Raw genomic sequence first — 18,698 nt, 5'->3', positions numbered from 1 at the left:
TTCCCCCTATTGTCCTTGGCACCTTAGTTAGAAATCATTTGACCATATGTCCAAGGGTTTATTTCTGGGCCATTGTCTTCTATTGATCTATTTACGTCTTTATGTCAGTACCGCACTGTTGTGATTGCTGTAGTTTTGAAATTAGGAAGTATGAGACCTCCAACTTTGTTTTCAAGATTGCTTTGCTTATTTGAGGTCCCTTAAAATTCAATATGAATTTCAGGATGGATTTTTTTCTGCAAAAAAAAAAAAAAAGCATATGGGAATTATAAGAATTGCATTAAATCTGTAGATTGCTTTCGGTAGTATTGACATCTTAAGTCTTCCAAACCATGAACATGAAATGTGTTTCCACTTATTTAATTTCTTTCAACAATGTTTTGTAGTTTTCAATGTACTAGTCTTTCACTTCCTTGGTTAAGTTTATTCCTAAATATTTTATTCTTCTTGGAGTGTTCATTGTTAGTGTATAGAAATGAAATTGCTTTCGGATCCTGCAACTTTGCTGAATTCATTTATTAGTTCTAACAGTTTTCTTGTGGAAATGTTTGTTAGGGTTTCTATATATGAGATCATGTGAACAGAAATTTTACTTTCTCCTTTCCAATTTGGATCTTTTATTTTTCTTGCCTGATTTTTCCAGGTATGACTTCTAGAACTGTATTGAATTAAAGTGGTAAAAGCAAACATCCTTGTTTTGTTCCTGATCTTAGAGGAAAAGATCTGTCCCTCACCATTGAGTATGATGCTAACTGTGGGCTTTTTCTATATGGACTTTATGTTGAGGTATTTACCATGAAATGGTGCTGAATCTCGTCATATTTTTTCTGTATCAATTGTGATGACTGTGTGCTTTTCCCCTTCATCCTGTTAATGCAGTGTGTTACACTATTTTCCTATGTCGAACCATTCTTGCATCCAAAGAATAAATCTTACTTGGTCATGGCACGTAATCCTTTTTGTTAAATTGTTTGCTAGTATTTTATTTAAATTTTTACATCAATTTTCATCAGTGTTATGAGTCTATAGTGTTCCTATAGTGTTTTTGTCTGGCTTTTGTATAAGGGTAATGCTGGCCTCATTTAATGAGTTTGGAAGTGTTCCCTCATCAAGTTTTGAGAAGAATCTGAGGAAGATTGGTGTTGATTCTCTTGTTTGGTAGAGTTCACCAGTGAAGCCATCTAGTTTTGGGGTTTTCTTCATTGGGGGGTTTTTGATTACTGAGTCAATCTATTTACTAGTTATAGATCTGTTGAGATTTTCTATTTCATCATGATTGAGTCTTGGAAATTTGTATGTTTCTAGGAATTTATCCATTTCATCTAGGTTATCCAATTTGTTGGCATTCAGTTGTTTGAAGTATTCTCTTATCCTTTTTATTGCTGTAAACTGGGTTTTCAGCATTTTATAAATGGACGTGTAAAGACACAATGCATAAGTGTAAAATGCATTGTGGCACAAAGAATGGCCTGAATCAAATTCCCATCTCCACTTAGCAACTGTGGGTCAGGCCTCAGCAACCCATGAATATCAATTCCCTCTTCCCCTTGACTCTGTTCCCTACCCCAACTACTTTATCAAGACCTTATAAAAATATCTGCTAACTTATATTCTTCTCAATAAAGCCCCTTAAATAAAAGGAATATTCTCCATAATAAATAGAAGAGGGAATCAAACTGTTGTGGCCGTAATGATTTTTCAGAGCTAAGAATACCTGGGTAGGTGATATTACATAGAAATGATCATGGTTAGGCCATAGGATGTTAATTCCAAGTCCGTAAAAAAAATAAGTTCAGTAACTTTCTTCTACAGAAGAGGATAGCTTGTTTCCACAAAAGAAAACCAACAATAAACTTTCTAGCAAATAATGGAGCCTGCCAGAATGACCAAATTATATTTTACATTTTATCTGCTGAACTGTATCCTTTATAAAATTAGTTTGAGAATAATATTTATGTAATAAAAATTAACATTCTGCATTTCTGGCTCCTTTCACAAGAAAAACATTACCTTTCTGATTGTGTTTTGAACAACAAACACAGATCCTTCAGGAAGAAACTCATCCCTGTGGGGATTGAGAAAGGATCAGAGTTAAGCACTGAAACAAGCAATTAATTCCCATTAGAGGATTAAGGCACTCATGTTCACTTTGAATCAGAAAAATGAATTGTGAATAAAATCATGTACAACCAAGAGGTTACTTGTCAAAGTTAATAAATTAGAGAACTGAAGGGCAAACTGGAATGCACAGAAGTTGAGCAGCAAAGAAACTGGTGGTGTTTGTATTCATGGGACAAGATCTGCTGTTCTCAAGACGCCTTAGCAGTGTGCTGAGGGGCACGGCTTCTGCTACAGGATGCTGTCCTTACCCCAACAGATGTACTCTGTGAACAGAAGTCTAAAAGCATTTTCTGTTTTGTCACCATCCCCATGCATGGGTTTACCTACAGTATCTTACTATTAATATACAGAATCAATGAAAGAGACACATGAGTTATTAACATTCAATTTGTTGCATTTTACTTTTGGGTTTTAGAGCCAATTCTAAATGAACTCAAGCGACATTTCTGTTAACCTATAAAGAATTGAGGGAGTGATCACTGCTGTGGTCTGGACTTAGTCACCCTTCACTCGGGAAACAAAAAGCCAAACCCTCGTCCCAAACCCAAATGGCTGAGAATAATGTGGCCATCAGGGGTCAGCAAGGAGCTGGAACAAGCTCAGTTTCAAAAAAAGTTTTACTTCAGCAAAATTTGGCTAGTTTAACACTATCGACATTTAAGAAAACAAAAACACTCATAGAAACGTCCATCTGGCCTGACACTGCTTGCAATGCCTGTCACTTATTCAGCAGTTTTCTTTCTTGAAACACTATAGTTTCATATTTCATCACTTAAGCAAAAATTGAAAGTGCTCATGAGTCCTACACATATTTGTTAGATTTTTCCTGTTTGATATTTTTCTTAGCCACCTGGTGGTAAGAGTATAAAAAGTAGGATTTAAGAGTTTATTATGCTGGTTTACAAATTAGAATACACATGCCTAGACCACATTTAGAAACACACACACCAGGTAAACCAAACAAAACACGAACATTTAACTCTTCTTAAACTTATTTGCAAAAGGATTTAAATTGACACAAGCTTCTAACATGAAAACCTTTTAAAAAAAGATGTCTCCATAAAATTATTCATTCTGTATTAAACTTTAATGATACAAAGAAATGTTAGTAAAATCTGTATGCCATCACTACAAACTGTTTTCTCTGAGTGATAAAACATCAAGCCACTAACAATGCTTACTGCCTGTTAAGACTGCTTTAGAAGAGACAGGTGAAATGACTGGATTTGGGTCACACGAAATGAATGCCTCTGGGGAGCTGAGCTGGCTCTGCCATGTGATCAGCGCTGCTTGGACAATGAACTGTTTCAGAACCAGAAACGCCTGCCCCAAAGAACTGCCAGGGAAACTCCTCCTTTCCATTTGCTGTATAAATTAGCATTCATTGTTCAACTTCTTATATCAAGGTTGGCTCCAGTGGAACTAAGGCCCCAATAAATTCATGAGGGGCACCCTGTCACAATCAAGGACCAGTTTCAGTGAAGCCAACTTCTGTCCTAATCCTCACTTGGCCACCAGTAGCCACAATGGGCAGCGGCCTTTTAGCAAATGCAGACGTTACTAAGTGTGGACAAATATTAGTAAAAAGCACATGTAATCTTGTACATGACTACTCTAAAGAGGATTTTTCTTATTTTAATAGAAACTTCTCATCTCGAGTAGCCACTTCTCTCCCTACTGTAACATTATTTTCCCTTGAGAAAATGCCTGAGTGTCTGATATAGTTACACATTAATTCCTCAGAAGTTTCTTAGAACTGTAGGAAACAGGTGAAAAAACAAAATCCCTTGAACTTTAAACTGGAGCTCGGCCTGCGAGCATGAAGTGCTTTAAGGTCATGTCGCTCTCTCCTCAGAGTGGCTGGTGGGCAATGTGCCAGGAAGGTCTCGGGCGCATCCTGTGGGCTCTTTGATGCTTTTATTCCCTCACTAGTTTCTTTATAGCAATGACAAGGGCTTCCTGCCCAGCCAACCCCACTGAATACCCCGCGAACATTTATGGCAAAATATCTTTCTTACTTTAACCAAGCAGCTCGGGTGAAATGACCGTGCCTTTGAAATCAAGATGTTAGGGTCTCCACTCACAGTCACTCCCTCAAACAGGCGCTCCACAGTCCCTGATGTCACACTAGATCCTCTGAAAACTGCCTTAGCAGACATTCTGTGGGGTTTTGCTCTTTGGCCGACCACTTTAATGACAACTATGTTGCCATCTTTAAAACATACAGTGACCAACAAGGGAGACATGACCGAACCCCTAGTCCTACTCGAAGTCTGGAAAGAACAGCAGGAAAATCCCCAAACACAGACTCAGGGAAAGGGCTTTATGGAAATGGGAGAGAGGTGAACTGGCCAAGCCTGCCGAGGCCATGGCCCCAAATACCAAGCGCAGCTGGGAGCGGAGGTGCTGCCAGCCCCCCAGAGCTCCCAACAGGAGGCACAGAAAGCTCAGGAGGGGCCTGGAACTGCCAGCCAGAGCAGAATGTGGTGGAGACAGTACTCAGTGCCTGCCAATAGGTCCGATACCCAGGAAGAAGGTGCCAAAAGTCATCACAAAGAGCCCACCTGCCCTGTGGGCCTGGCTTTAGGCTCTACCTGTGAGCCCACCTGTGGCTCAGAGGAGAAAATATTGTATGTCCCACTCCATGTTAAATGCTTCACTTACATTTTCAAGTTAACACTGAGCACAAAAAGATCTCACTCCCTAGCTTCTCCCCATTTTACAGACAGGGAAATTGAGGCAGAGATAACGTGATTTCCACAGATGGCCCAGTTAAAAGCAGCAGAGCAGATATGCCTACCTTCATATCTCCTTCCTGCCCTGCAAAGGCTCCCCCCAGCTCTAGGAGCAGGGCCCTCCTCACATTGCCTCCTGCCCTGAAACTAGAGAATGGAAACAACTTCCAGCTACCAAAGGGCCCCAGGCAGCTGGTGGCTTAGGCTACTGCCCCACACCAGGTTCCATTTACATCCTCATCTGTAAAATACCCACAGGCATTTTGTGAGCACACACCACTGCAGCCAGACTGGGGAGTCGGCACTCAAAAGCAGACACTGTCCTGGAATTCTTAATAATTTTATCTGAACTTGTGTAAGTGAAGTCTGATAGGACACCAGAGCATACTCGTGAGCAGAGGAGATCCATTCAGCCTCACTGGCACACACGGTTCTTGACGCCGCAGGAGCATGGAATCCTGGTGGACCCATGATGGGTGGGACTCAGCGAGACTCAGTGAGGACAAGGTAATGAGTTACATCTATGACTGGGTCAGCCAGGAGAGGCCACACTTTCCATTCCAAGCAGAACTTGCTATGAATGCAGGGCAAGGCAATGGAGTTCTAAGAAGAAACACTAACAAACAAGAAACTGTCCCTATCCTTCCTCATTTGGGGTACTTCCCCATTCCAGCCAACCACATACAGTGATAGTGATGACAGACGGCAAGGGCAACCCACAGAGGACCCTGGAGTTCCGTTCCTCTTAGTCCTTGCTCCATCATCAGGAGCTGAGGGTGGGAAGTGTTGGTAGAATGTGCACATGTCAAGAAGTGCAACAAATACAGGTGAAACAATTTTAAACAGTTTCCAGTTCTGGTAAGAACAAAATACATATGCATGTATAAGTTATGAGATATCATTTCTATGATTCCACATAGGAGTTAAATGCTATATTTGCATGCAACTCTTATCTGAGTTGCATTTAAATTTAAAATGGACACAGCACAATATAAAGATGAATGATAAACTAACTCAATGTTGAGAATTAAATATAACAGTAAAATATGTATAGTTAAAATAATAAAATAGCAACTAAAAACACCATGACAAATCAAGACAGAGAGACTGCAGAAGAAAAGGAAAAGCTTCATATTTTAGTGCCTTTTAACAGCAATCGTCTCCTGCTTTCTGAACAAGAGAGGCTGCATTTTCATTTTGCACTGTGTCCTGCCTGGAATCATTCTTTCTAAATTGTTTCTCAGACCATAAGCTCAAGTTCACATCTTCCATGCTATCCAGCACAGCTCAGTGCATACAGCAGACACTTAATACTTGCTGCAGTAAAGCAAGTGGTTATCCCCTCTCAGTCCAATTCCCAAAGAGGCCCTGAAGCCCTTCAGTCTTTTTGGAATTTCTCGACTCCTCATCATTACGAAACACAGGTTCAAATACTGCTCTGGGTGCAAATCTACAGGAATCACATCCAGTCCTGTAGCTCTGCCACCATCTCCTTCAGACATCCAGTCAGAAGCAAGGTCTAGGGAGAGCAAAGTGCCCTGGACTGTGAGACTGAGCTGGGACCAGTAGCTCCCTCCCTGCCTCCAGGCTCCCTGGGAGCAGGGCAGTGGTGGGCATCCATACACACTTACAGACATGAAATGTCATCTAGAACCTGCAGAACTAATCTTTAGGGACAGCAGTCAGGTCAGCGGGGGCAGAGGTGGGGGGTACTTTCTAAGAAGATAAAAATGTTATCTTTTGGGGGCAGTAGTTCCACGGGTGTATATGTTTGTCAAAATCACCAACCTGTGCACTTAATGTGTGAATTTTCTTGTAAATTATACCTCAAAGAAAGTTAATCTAAAATAAAGATTAAGTGAGATCATGGGAGGAAAGCAATTTGCAGGCCACTTGGTCTGTAATTATCATCACCAGTTTATAGTCTTATCTGAGTTCAACATACTTCATAGTCCCTATCAACAGGAGCTTATTTTTATTTTTTATTTAAGATTTCCGCAAACATCCAAGTGTTTTTAAAGCATTTCTAAAACTGATTTGTGGTGGCCTCCCTTAATCACTTTCTGGAACCCAACATGCAATGACACCAGACAGACTTCTCTGTAAATGCTACCTGGGTTCCTGGAAGAGAAGCAACAGAAAGATAAAGCACCCCTCAGTGTGGTCAAGGGTGGAGCCACCTCGGAGGGACAGAGTCTATGATTAAGAATGGGCCTCATCAGCTGTCATTACCCACGCGGGGCCTGTCTGCACTGACTGCTGACCAAGACTTCCAGACTTGGCTACTAAGAAATGCAGCAAATGCTTTGCTTTCTAGAATATTTTCATAAGCCTGCTAGAGGATAATGCAACTTTTTAACTCACTTGCGGGCAGTTGCTCAAAATATATTTTTTCTGCTTGGAGTGAGCCCGCTGGTCAAGGAGGAAGAGGCAAGAATCTTCGTCTTATCCCAATCTATAGTCCATTCTGCAGGGCATGGAAAGGGCCATTAGGTCTGGTTGAAGGCAGGTAACTCTACCTTGCATGCCTCCAAAAGGTAATGTTTTTTCTCTTGGCAACAACGCAGTTAAGTAATGAAGGGAAAGGGAATGACTATCCATAGGTGTATTGTTTAAAAGGTTTTGTTTGTTTTTTTTTTTTGGAAATATTTTAAGGCTACATTAACTTAAAATGGTTTTTATTTGACTGTTTAGCTTTCTTAGGTGAGAATGGGGAGTTTGGGAACACTAAGTTAGAAGCAGCACAGAATAATTACAAAATATCACACACCTTCTAGGTGGTCTAAAAAATATCCTAGAAAGAGAACATTATCTGTTTAAGCAACTCTTAGATAACCATTTTAGAAGTCAGGCCTACCCAAAAGTGATAAATAACATAGTTACAAATGCAGGTAAAGCCCCTGGCTAGGTCTGGGCCCATGGGATATCTATCATGGCATTTCATAGCTTTGGGGGAACAGGGGAACAAGTCTCCCAGAAGGAGCACTAGACAGAGAGCCAAGGGATCCGGGGTCAAAGTGAAGCTACTGCTGACCTCAGAGGGGTTGCCTTGCCCCCGGAGAGACGCAGGTGTGCTGGGCTCAGCTTCCCCGGGACCCAGGATCCACAAGAGAGCCAACCAGGGGCCTCCCCCAGTGACTTTGGAAAGAATGAATTAGCGAGAAGACTCTAGAAGATGACCGCCAAATACAACTGCTAGATGTCAAACCTAAAAGCTTACTGGACCACCACCTACACTACTACAAAAGGAACCCTGAGCACTACTCAGAAACCAGGGCACAGGCGGCCTCACCCACTGGTCTGTCTACTGCTCCCAACCCAGCTCCCCTGCCGCCCGACAGCAAGTTAAACACAATCAGGAACAATCCAAACTCCATTTCCCATGGGCTCGCGGGCTCTTGAATTCAGGACTCAACTCTTTGTTAACAATAACAGATTTACCTTCAGAATTACTTTTTGCCAAGAATATTAAACAGTTTAAATTTTCTAAAAGAAGTTAGCTATCAGGTAGGTAGGAGATACAAACCTAGAAAGTTAATTGCCTCCACTAGCACAACTAAAGAATCACCCCAAAACATGCACATGTATAACTCCATTTTTAAATGTTTTTTAAAAGACAACTTTTTAAAAATAAAAACACAGAACTTAAAATTAGCCTGATGAGTTTTTGATTACCTGTCCTAAAGTATTCAACTCCTTTCAGTGCTTTTCTAATTACTCCCAAGTAAAATTCAATTAAAATAACCGAGAGATACGTGAAAATTCCGAATTATGAGGAGTAGGAAAGGAAATTAAGGGCGTGTTACTGAACATGCCTTTAAATACCTTACATAAAGTGGGTCCATTTACTCACACTCCTAAACACACAGCTGCTCACTGCTGACAGCAATCAGAATCGAGTCCAAAACTTCTAGAAAAATGTGTTGGAGTGACAGGGGCTTTGAAGGAACTGGATGCACTGAACTAATTGAATCCAACCCTTTTATAGACTATACTCCCCTGCCCCCACCCCCGAAAAAAAACAAAACTTCTCACTTTAAAAGCTACATTATGGCTGGGAGTGGCTGAAAGAAGCCAGAGGCTTGGAGGCCAAGCACACCAATCTTCCTCAGGGTTCTCTAGTGTTTGGGGGTGGATCCTAGGACCTTAAGTATTACTAAAAAGCACAATTTGGTCTATACTTGGCTCTTAAAAAGCACTTAAAAGCCAACACACCATCCACTCAGGGAGAGCAAAATCTCTGTTAAAATGTAAAAATCTCTTTATTTGTAGTTACTGCTTTGTGGTTATCAGAGATGCTGCTATATTCAGTTTAAACAATTTTTCAAACTTATTCCAAAATCAACAGAATAGCTTTGTTTTCCAATTTGGGGCTTTTTTTTTTTTTTTTTTTTAAGTTTACAGTGTTCTTTCAAACATGATAAAGAGCTGGTATTAACAGTCTGTTAATATCACAGGAGTTCCCCAAACGAGGAAAAAAGCGATTCTCCCCCGCCCCCACCCCAGAGGGCTATGCTTCACAAACCACCCGATATCTAAAGGTTAACTAAAGTCCTAGTTAAAACTCCACAGCTCTTTACTGTCCTTCGAATGGGCCCCTAGGCTGTTGTCCAGTGTGAACCTGGTGCGGAGGCAGCCGCGGAGGTGGAGGAGGAGGAGGAGGAGGGGGATGTATGGGATGCCAGGTTAGAGGAGGAGGAGGAGGAGGAGGAGGAGGAGGAGGAGGAAGGCATGTATGAGAGACCAGCATGGACCCCACCAGGCCACAGTCGCTCAAAGGATTTGCTCCTTAAAAATTCACACAAATTCACCATTCTTTTTATATAATGATGATGTCAATTATTTTTGAGTTAAGGGATTTATCTCTGTCCTCGTCTTGGAACAAAGACAGTTCTCCAGAGAGCTGGTCCATGTCTCATGGAAGGAACAAGACCAACACAGGCCAGGTGGACTATACCTTCTCCCCAGACATTAGCACCCAAGAAAGAAAGGAGAGGTTCCCCAGACCCATGTCACCCTATGGGCGGGAGAGCAAGCTCTGCAGCTGCGGAGATCTTTTCTCCCTCGAAGGGAGAGGCCCTTGTCCTGTCTGCTCGCCCTCTGGGCTGCAGGGCTGTACCCTTTCTCCAGTGCAGGGAGAGCTGAGAATGCAACCCAGCTCCACCCAGAGATTTTGGGAGGACCGATATAGAGCCATGTGGAAACTGACTTGAGCCTAGTTTATTAATTACACCTATTTCTCCAGGAGAAAGGAAGAAAATTCATTGAAGGGGGGCTGTCAGTGGATCTCTAGGAATTGATATGTTCTCTCCAATCTTCCGGCAGCTCTGCAAGGCTGGTGTTACTGTCCCAGTTCCCATATGGGAAACAGGCTCAGGAATTATCTAACTAAAACAGCACAGCTATTAAAAATAGAATGGCCTGGATTTAAAGCTAAAGCTTAAACCAAAATCCAAGTACTTTCGCCCAACGTGCATTGCTATTGACGAGGGGAAAAACACAGGAGGTTCTGGGTGGTAGAAAATACTGAAGCTCTCACTGGTTTTCATAGCAAATTACCATTGTTTAGTGTGAAATTACTGTAGCTATTGTCCACCGGTCACGCCTGCAGGAGGGGCTGTGCTTCAAGGCCTTCCCTTTTCAACTTTAAAAATCAGAGCCAGATTTAAAGTTTTTGTAAAGCAAAAAGTGATCCACCAGCCATAAATTTCTGTTACTATTATCTGCCAAGTGTTCAGTACTTCCAGGCTAGTTGAAAGGTCATTCATTCACCCATTCAGTATATTTTGAGCATCTAGGATGGGCCTAGTACATGAAGATAAACAAGACAACAGTCCTTGTCTGAAGGAGCTGCAGTCTAACTAGGGAGACAGATACAGTAAGGTGATTATAACACTGTGGAGAGGCCAATGAGAGACATGCATGGGGAAGCAGGGCATCCTGTGTCTCGAGAGAGAGTACTACCTGAGCAGCAGAGTCTTTGAGAAGAAACAGGAAATAGGCAGGCACAGGTGAGGGGATGGCCAGGGAAAAGCAGGGTGGTCTGAGCACAGGGGAAGGCCTGGGCATGCCTGGGAGCGGGAGCATGATCATGAGCCCAGGAGAAGCGCATGGAGGCTGAGCCCAGGTCCCCAGGGACTCTGGATTTCAGCTCTATGTGATGGGGGTAATTAAGAGGTATTAAGTAAGCCTGGGAAGTGTCATGGTAAGATGTGTTTTTAAAAATTATCTAGTGCAACCCCAATGGAAGACTGTTTGACAGGAAAGCTGAGCCTATCTACGTATACCCAATATTCCAGCAACTCCACACCAGGCAGATGCTTCGTAGAAATGTAAACACAGGGTCACCGAAAAGACACATATAAGAATATTCCCATCAGTACCATATGTAATAGCCCCAAACTAGATACTACCCAAATGTCCATCAACAGTAAAACAGGCTAATAAACTGTTATACTATGGAAAACACCACAGCAAGGAGAACAAATGGACAGCTACATGAAACATGGATGAATCTAGCAATGCTGAGTGAAAGAAGTCAGACAAAAACAGCGCATATTATGTGACTGTATTTATATGAAAGTAATAGCCAAACTAATCTCTGCTGCTGGATGTCAGGGTAGTGATTACCCCTGGGAGGAAAGCAATGACTGGAAAAGACATAATGATACCTGATCTAGGTGCTGGTTACATGAGTGTGTTCCTATCATGAAAATCCATCAAGCCACATAATTTCTACACTTTTCTGATATACATTCATAAAATGTACATTAAATTTTAAAAATACAGTAACTTTTGTGAGAACAAGGCTTACAAATATGAAATCACAGTGAATAAGAGAGATCACATAATTAAGTGCTACACATAATTTAGTGAGATTCAGAGGTGAGGAATGCAAAGGCTTCATAGAATTAGACTGGCCTGAGCTGGACAGAGAAGCAGGATATTCCCTGACTTTGAAATGGGAAGTGGCTCACCCTCTTACTGGTTCCCCCGGGGCATGAGAGCTAAAGGCAGATTCTCCAGGGCTGCAGAAGGCTCCAAGTCATAACACAGTCATTCTCAGACTGAAGAACCTCCTATCAAAGAAGAAACAGTTAAATAATATCAACTGAAAGCAAAGAGACAAACTCAGAATGTGGGGCATTCTACGGGAGAAAAGTAATGGTGATTTGCCCTAGATTAAGAGACCTAACTTCAACAGCCCTGGGTAATATGCGGACCTTGTTTGGATTCTGATAATCAGGAAAATCTTATAGGTATATCTAAGTAAAAGATGAAACTATAGAATCACGATTAAATTTTTTTAGGTATGGCTAATGGCATTATAGTTCTATAAGAAAATAGCCATATTTTTTAGAGATGCATATGGAGTTATCTAGAGTTCATGAGATATAATGTCTGAGAGTTTAAAATACTTCAGTAAAAATTAATGAGGCATGTGTGGCAAAATTTTGACAATCTGGATTATAGATAGATGGGGATGGGAATCATTGAACTATTCTCTTTTATAGATCCTCATACTCCTACCAAAAATGGTAACAAGAGACAAAGAAAGCCATTATTTAAAGATAAAGGGGTCGATTCATCAAGAAGATATAACAATTATAAATATATGCACCCAACATCGGAGCATATAAATACATTAAGCAAATACTAATAGATCTGAATAAGGAAACAGACAACAATACAATAATAGCAGAGAACTTCAATACCCCAATTTCATCAACAGATAGATCGTGAAGACAGAAAACCAACAAGGAAACATTGGACTTGAACCACACTTTAGGCCAGATGAACGTAACAGCCATATATAGTACATTCCACCCAACAGCAGGAGAAAACACATTCTTCTCAAGTGCACATGGAACTTTTTTTAGGATAGATTGTATGTTAGGTCACAAAACAAGTCTTAGCAAATTTAAAAAGACTGAAATAATACCAAGTGCCTTTTCTGATCATACTGGTATGAAATTAGAAATCAACAAGAGGAAAGCTGGAAAACTTATAAATATGTGGAAATTAAACAACATACTCCTGAATAACCAATTAGTCAAAGAAGAAATCAAAAGAAAAATAAAAAATCTCCAAACAGATGAAATGAAAACACAACATATCAAAACCTATAGGATGCTACGAAAGCAGTTTTAAGAGGAAAATTTATAGCAATAAAATACCTATATTAAAAAAAAAAAAAAGATTTCAAATAAGCAACTAGCTCTAGACTTCAAAGAACAAATTAAGCCTAAAATCAGCAGAAGGAAGGATATAACAAAGATCAGGGCAGAAATAAACAGACCAGAAAAAAATAGAAAAGATCAACAAAACTAAAAGGTGTTTTTTTGTTTGTTTTTTTTTTTTTGTTTTTTAAAGATAGATCTGACAAACCTTTAGCTAGACTAAGGAAAAAGAAGACTCAAGTAAATTCAGAAATGAAAGAGGAGACCTTATAACTGACATGGCAGAAATACAAAGGATCATAAGAAACTACTATAAATAATTATATGCCAACAAATTGGATAACCTAGAAAAAATACATTCCTAGAGACATACAACTTACCAAGACAGAATCATGAAGAAACAGAAAATATGAACAGACCAATAATGAATAAGAAGATTGAATCAGTAACCAAAAACCTCCCAATGAGGAAAAGTCCAGGACCATATGTTTTCACTGATGATTTTTACCAAACACTTAAAGAAGAATTAATGCCAATCCTCCTCGTACTCAGCCAAAAACCTGAAGAGGCAGGAACACGCTCAAATTCATTTTACAGGGCCAGCCTCTACCTATATCTGTCTCTAAACAGTTATAATCTCAATCATGGCTCTCCCTTCCAGGATCCCACCACCCACCACCTTACCCCCTAAGCCATACTGAGCTTCCTGAGGCTGAGTTCCAAACCCTGCCGGGGCTCCTGGCGACGCTCAGGATGCCCGTGTCCTGTCCAGCTGTTTGGACTCCAGCCTGGCTGCACTCCTATCCTGTAGTACTGTAGCCTGAGCCCCACCTACTTGGCCTGTTGTTGCTCCCTGAACACTCCCTGCTTCCCCTAATCCTAATCTTTTACTACTTCTCTGAACCCCACATCTATACTTTCCTGCCCAAATTTAACCCCACATTTATACTTTCCCACCCAAATACAACCTATCCTTAAAATCCCAGCTCAGATCTTGCCTCTGGCCAAAAGCTTTCTCTGGTTGTTTGCATCTTACTGCACTGGTCACATTCTGTCCTACAGTCTGGTTATTTTTTCTATTAAATTCTTGAAGGACAGGTGATGCATTTTAACTTGATTCCCATAATGCAATATGTGTGGAGAAAAATCAGTGAATTCATGTGTTTGGTCCTGGAAATTCTCAATTAGCCAATTTCTTTTCTCTATTTTGGTCACAAAGAAATAAATGACAACAAAACAACTTCCAAGTAGATATTCAGTTTAAAACTGCCTCTTCCAACATATTTAGGAGCTATCAAGGGGTCATTAGCACATTGTAGACATACACGTATTGTACGCTTACTGCAAACGAAGACTGCAGAGGACACTGGCCCAAAGAAGTGGACACTCGGCTGCCTGTACTTGCATTGGACGATGACAAGGTGCTCAGTGCTTGCTGATGCCGTGAGGACCCAGACACGAGCTATGTTCTCAATGTCTGGAAGAAAACTGAGGCTTGTGCTCAGAGAACTCAACAGTGGAAAATGATGGGGAAACAGTTGTATATAAGATATCCTGATTGTTATGGGCTGAACTGTGTCCCTCCCCCAAAATTCATATGTTGAAGCCCTACCCCCAACATCTGAATGTGACTGCATTTGGAGACAGGGTCTTTAAAAAGGTCATTAAGTTAAAATGAGGTCTTTAGGGTGGGCCTAATCCAATCTGACTCGTTTCCTTATAAGAAGAGGAAATTTGGACACAGAGACACCAGGGATGCATGAGCACAGAGGAAAGGTTATATGAGGACCAGAGAGAAGACAGCTGTCTGCAAGCCAAGGAGAAAGGCCTCAGAAAAAAACAAACCTGTCAACACCTTGATCTGGACTTCCAGCCTCCAGAACTGAGAGAAAATAAGCTGCTGTTGTGTAAGCCCCCCAGTCTGTGATACCTTGTTATAGTAACTCTAGAAAGCTAACATGATTCAACTAGTAATATGATTTATGATCCAACGTGGATGAACCTGGAAACTATCCCAATGAAAGAAGCCAGACACAAAAAGTTGCATGTTGTTGATTCCACTGACGTGAATCTCCCAGAAAAGGTGAATCTATGGAAACGAGCATGGATGGGTGGTTGCGGGCGAGAGGAGTTTGGACTGGGGAGTGACTGCCTGCATACCGTGTGCAGGGTTTTCCCTTGAGATGATGAAAACCTTTTGGAACTAGATGGAGGTGGTGACTGCACAACATTATGAAAGTGCTAAATGTCACCGAGTTCTTCACTTAAAAATGGTTAATTGTATGTTATATGAATTTTACCTAAATAAAAAACTCTAAAAAATTCAGAGATGAATTCTTCTTGTGTGATCTGGACCCAGAACTGACCCTGAAAGATGGTAACAGTCATCTTGGAGAGAAGAGGGAGGAGGGTACGAGGGGTAGCTTTCCAGGTGGGAGCTGGGGCACCCAGGTGGAAAGGTGCAGGGAACAGGGTAAATGAGGCAGTCCCTGGGGACCTGTGCGCTAGTGGGAGCCTGGAGCACAGCCTGCAGGGGGGAAGACGCCTATGGAGGGGAGCCGGGGCCAGCAGGGTACAGGGCCTCAGAGTAGACTAGATCCTGCAGCTGGGGCTACTTAAACCCAGCAGAGCTCTTGAGGCTGAGAAGTTTGAACATTTCTGTTCCTTAACGGCCCCCCGCCACCACTCCCCCTTCCCCCTGCCACCACCACCACCACCACCTGGGAGATTAACTTAGGGGACAGGAACCTGTATTATAATAGAACACAACATTTTTAAAAGCTAAGTGATTCTGGTGATTAAACTTTTGGGACTAGATGGAGGTGGTGATTGCACAACATTATGAAAGTGCTAAATGTCGCTGAGTTCTTCACTTAAAAATTGGGAAACCATTGATTTCCCAATGAGTAAAGGGTCTTTCAGTAGCCGCCCCCGCCCCCAGCTTTACTGAGGTATAATTGACAAATAAAAATTACATCCATCTAAGGTATACAATGTGATGATTTGATATATGTATACACTGTTAAGTAATTACCACAATCAAATGAACACATCCATCACCTCAGTTACCTTTTTTGTGTGTGAACACTTAAGACACACTCTCTTAGCAAATTTTAAGAATACAATATTTTTAACTATAGTCAGCGTCTGTATATTAGATCCCCAAAATTTATTTTATAACTGAAAATTTATAAAAGTTGTACGCTTTGACCAGCATCCTCCATTTCCCCTACCTCCTGGCAATCATCATTCTACCTCTGCTTTTATGAGTTCAACTTTTTTAGATTCCACATGTAAGTGATATTATACGGTACATTAAGTCCTCACTTAACACCATCGCTAGGTTCTTGGAAACTGAGACTTTACGTATAATGAAACCAATTTTACCACAGGCTAACTGATATAAACAAGAGTTAAATTAAGTTCCTATGGCATATTTCTGGTAATAAAAACATCACCAAACTTATAAATGAAGACCCAAAATACTTCTAATACTAAACATTGACATAAATGTGAGCTATCCATACATTTAAGAAAAATTAATAAAACAAGTAAGAGAATTCTTTTCCAACCCACTTATTCCACTTCGAGGTTGAGGATGGCCGGCGCCTCTCCCAGCAGTTCAGGTGCAAGGCAGGAACCAGCACTGGCCACACGCACTCTGACGGAGATGTGGGAGGAAACCAGGTCCCCGGAGAAAACCCAAGCAGGTGTGGGGAGAACGTGCGACTCCACACAGACAGTGGCCCTGGCTGGGAGCTGATTTTTTTTTCTCATTAACTTATAGCAAAATGACATTGTAGAAAAGGACATTATTCAAGGACCTGCTGTGCTTGTCTTTCTGTGTCTGGCTCATTTCACTTAGCAAACATCCTGCAGGTTCAAATATCCTGCAGGTTCATCCATATTGTTTCAACGGCAGGATCTCCTTTATTTTTATGGCTGAATAGTGTTTATATATATTTCCATTATATTACATATTTATTCCATCACGATATATATACTATACAATGGCCATCACTTGTGAAATACTATATATATAGAAAAAGTATTATATGTAAGTATATAATGTGCATATTATATATGTACACACACACACACACACACACACACATTTTCTTTATCCACTCATCTGTTCACAGACAGGTATTTCCATATCTTGACTAATGTAAATAGTCTTTCAGTTTTATACTAATGTACTGAAAAATTATTGACTTGTGAATTAAAGAGGATTTATTATACTCTGTGTACCGTGAAAACGGGGAAAGTACACTATTTTCACAAGATTTTCTAGAAAAGATTTTTGCTTAACCTTCATTTATATGGAAAGTTCATTAACCAGAAAAGTGAATTTTCCAAGTATTAGAGACTTAACATGAATACAAACCTGTATCTTTAAAAAAAAAAATGCTTCAAGTGCCTAAGTTATATGAAAAGGAAAACAGAACACATAAAGATAATACAAAAAAAAAATCTTAGGATAACTAAAAACTGGCCCTTTCCAAGTTTGATACATATTAGCCTTTTAAATTTCCCCATTATTTTATGTGACTATGAGACTGCTCTCTAAACAATATTGCTGAATGCAAATTTTCTAAGAGCATTATGCTCTCTTATAATTCAAAGTGAGCCTAAATATAACTATTAAGCAACAAGAATAACCATTTTAAAGATGTAAATAAAATAAATTATATTTTTTACTTTCAACACCTGGTGTCACCAGCATAACACAGTACAGGTTAAAGATGCTCCATGCTGTGTGTGCCCCGACTTGGTGGCAGCCAGCCCTCACGGGGAGATGTGCCCTGAAGCCCAAGTCACGCCTTAAGTGATGGCCTCCTCCCCCCCAATCTAGTGACCCTGTGCCTAGTGCAAGTGTATGGCTACTCCCAAAATTCAGTTAATCTTGTTTAGATTCAGGCATGTCATCAGCAAGCCAATTTAAAAATCCCAACTCTCTGTGAAAACATCATTCTTTAAAGTAATTTGTGTTCAGGTTAGACTTCAAAAAAGGGGAGATTTCAAGAAGGAAAGAAAAATATCCTTTAGACATTATGACTAAAGATCATAGTGTTGACTTGCAAGAGGGATGAATAAGAATTGTAAAGCCTTGTCCAGGTCAGCTTGCCTGACAATCTGAAAAACTTTCATTTGTGCATTTAGCTACTGACAGTCTAGCCAGAGTACTTCTAAAACAAAAATTTACAGCCCCAATATTTCACAAGGTGAAAAGGTGTTTGAAAATGAGGTAACTGCCTAGTAGCTCTTACTTGGTTTCCAGAAGCAAAGGGACCTTGCAAAAACCTCTCTGCAGAAGCTGGTTTAAGGCCCATGAACCAATCTGCTTAACAATACGTAATGAGGAAGCAGCAGTGGTGTTTTTCTGAACAGTAAGCGTCTCAACAGAATGTTCTAAAGATGAAGTCCACTGTGGCTGGGTGCACACATGTAACCTGGGAGGCTTCTGAACCACCTAGTGCCCTTCGCCTTTCCTCTTACTGCCCTGACCACTTCCAGGCAGATTTTTATATTGACGAGGCCTCTCCCTTCTTTCCTCCTTAACTGTATCTTGGATGACCATCTCTCAAATGGTCTCACTGCCTCTCACCCCACCCGCTGAATATGCATGTAGGACCATGCCCCTACCTGTTCCTGGGGCATG

General features: G+C 40.8%; 1 protein-coding gene and 1 long non-coding RNA gene across 2 annotated transcripts in view; one reads left to right on the top strand and one right to left on the bottom strand.

The window, feature by feature from the left end:
• Nucleotides 1–13,099, top strand: part of LOC112477771 — a 22,665-nt gene extending 9,566 nt beyond the window's left edge. Inside the window, exon 3 of the long non-coding RNA XR_003045573.1 lies at nucleotides 12,371–13,099. This is a non-coding gene — a long non-coding RNA (uncharacterized LOC112477771). The remainder of the gene's footprint in view (nucleotides 1–12,370) is intronic.
• Nucleotides 1–18,698, bottom strand: part of GGACT (gamma-glutamylamine cyclotransferase) — a 44,542-nt gene that overhangs the window by 12,069 nt on the left and 13,775 nt on the right. The gene's annotated exons all lie outside the window — the stretch shown is intronic.

Source organism: Pteropus alecto, unplaced genomic scaffold, assembly GCF_000325575.1.
Source record: "Pteropus alecto unplaced genomic scaffold, ASM32557v1 scaffold13, whole genome shotgun sequence".
In the NCBI taxonomy this organism is placed as follows: Eukaryota; Metazoa; Chordata; class Mammalia; order Chiroptera; family Pteropodidae; genus Pteropus; species Pteropus alecto.
Note: the sequence above shows the minus strand (reverse complement) of the source record. Positions and strands in the feature narration are given on the sequence as shown.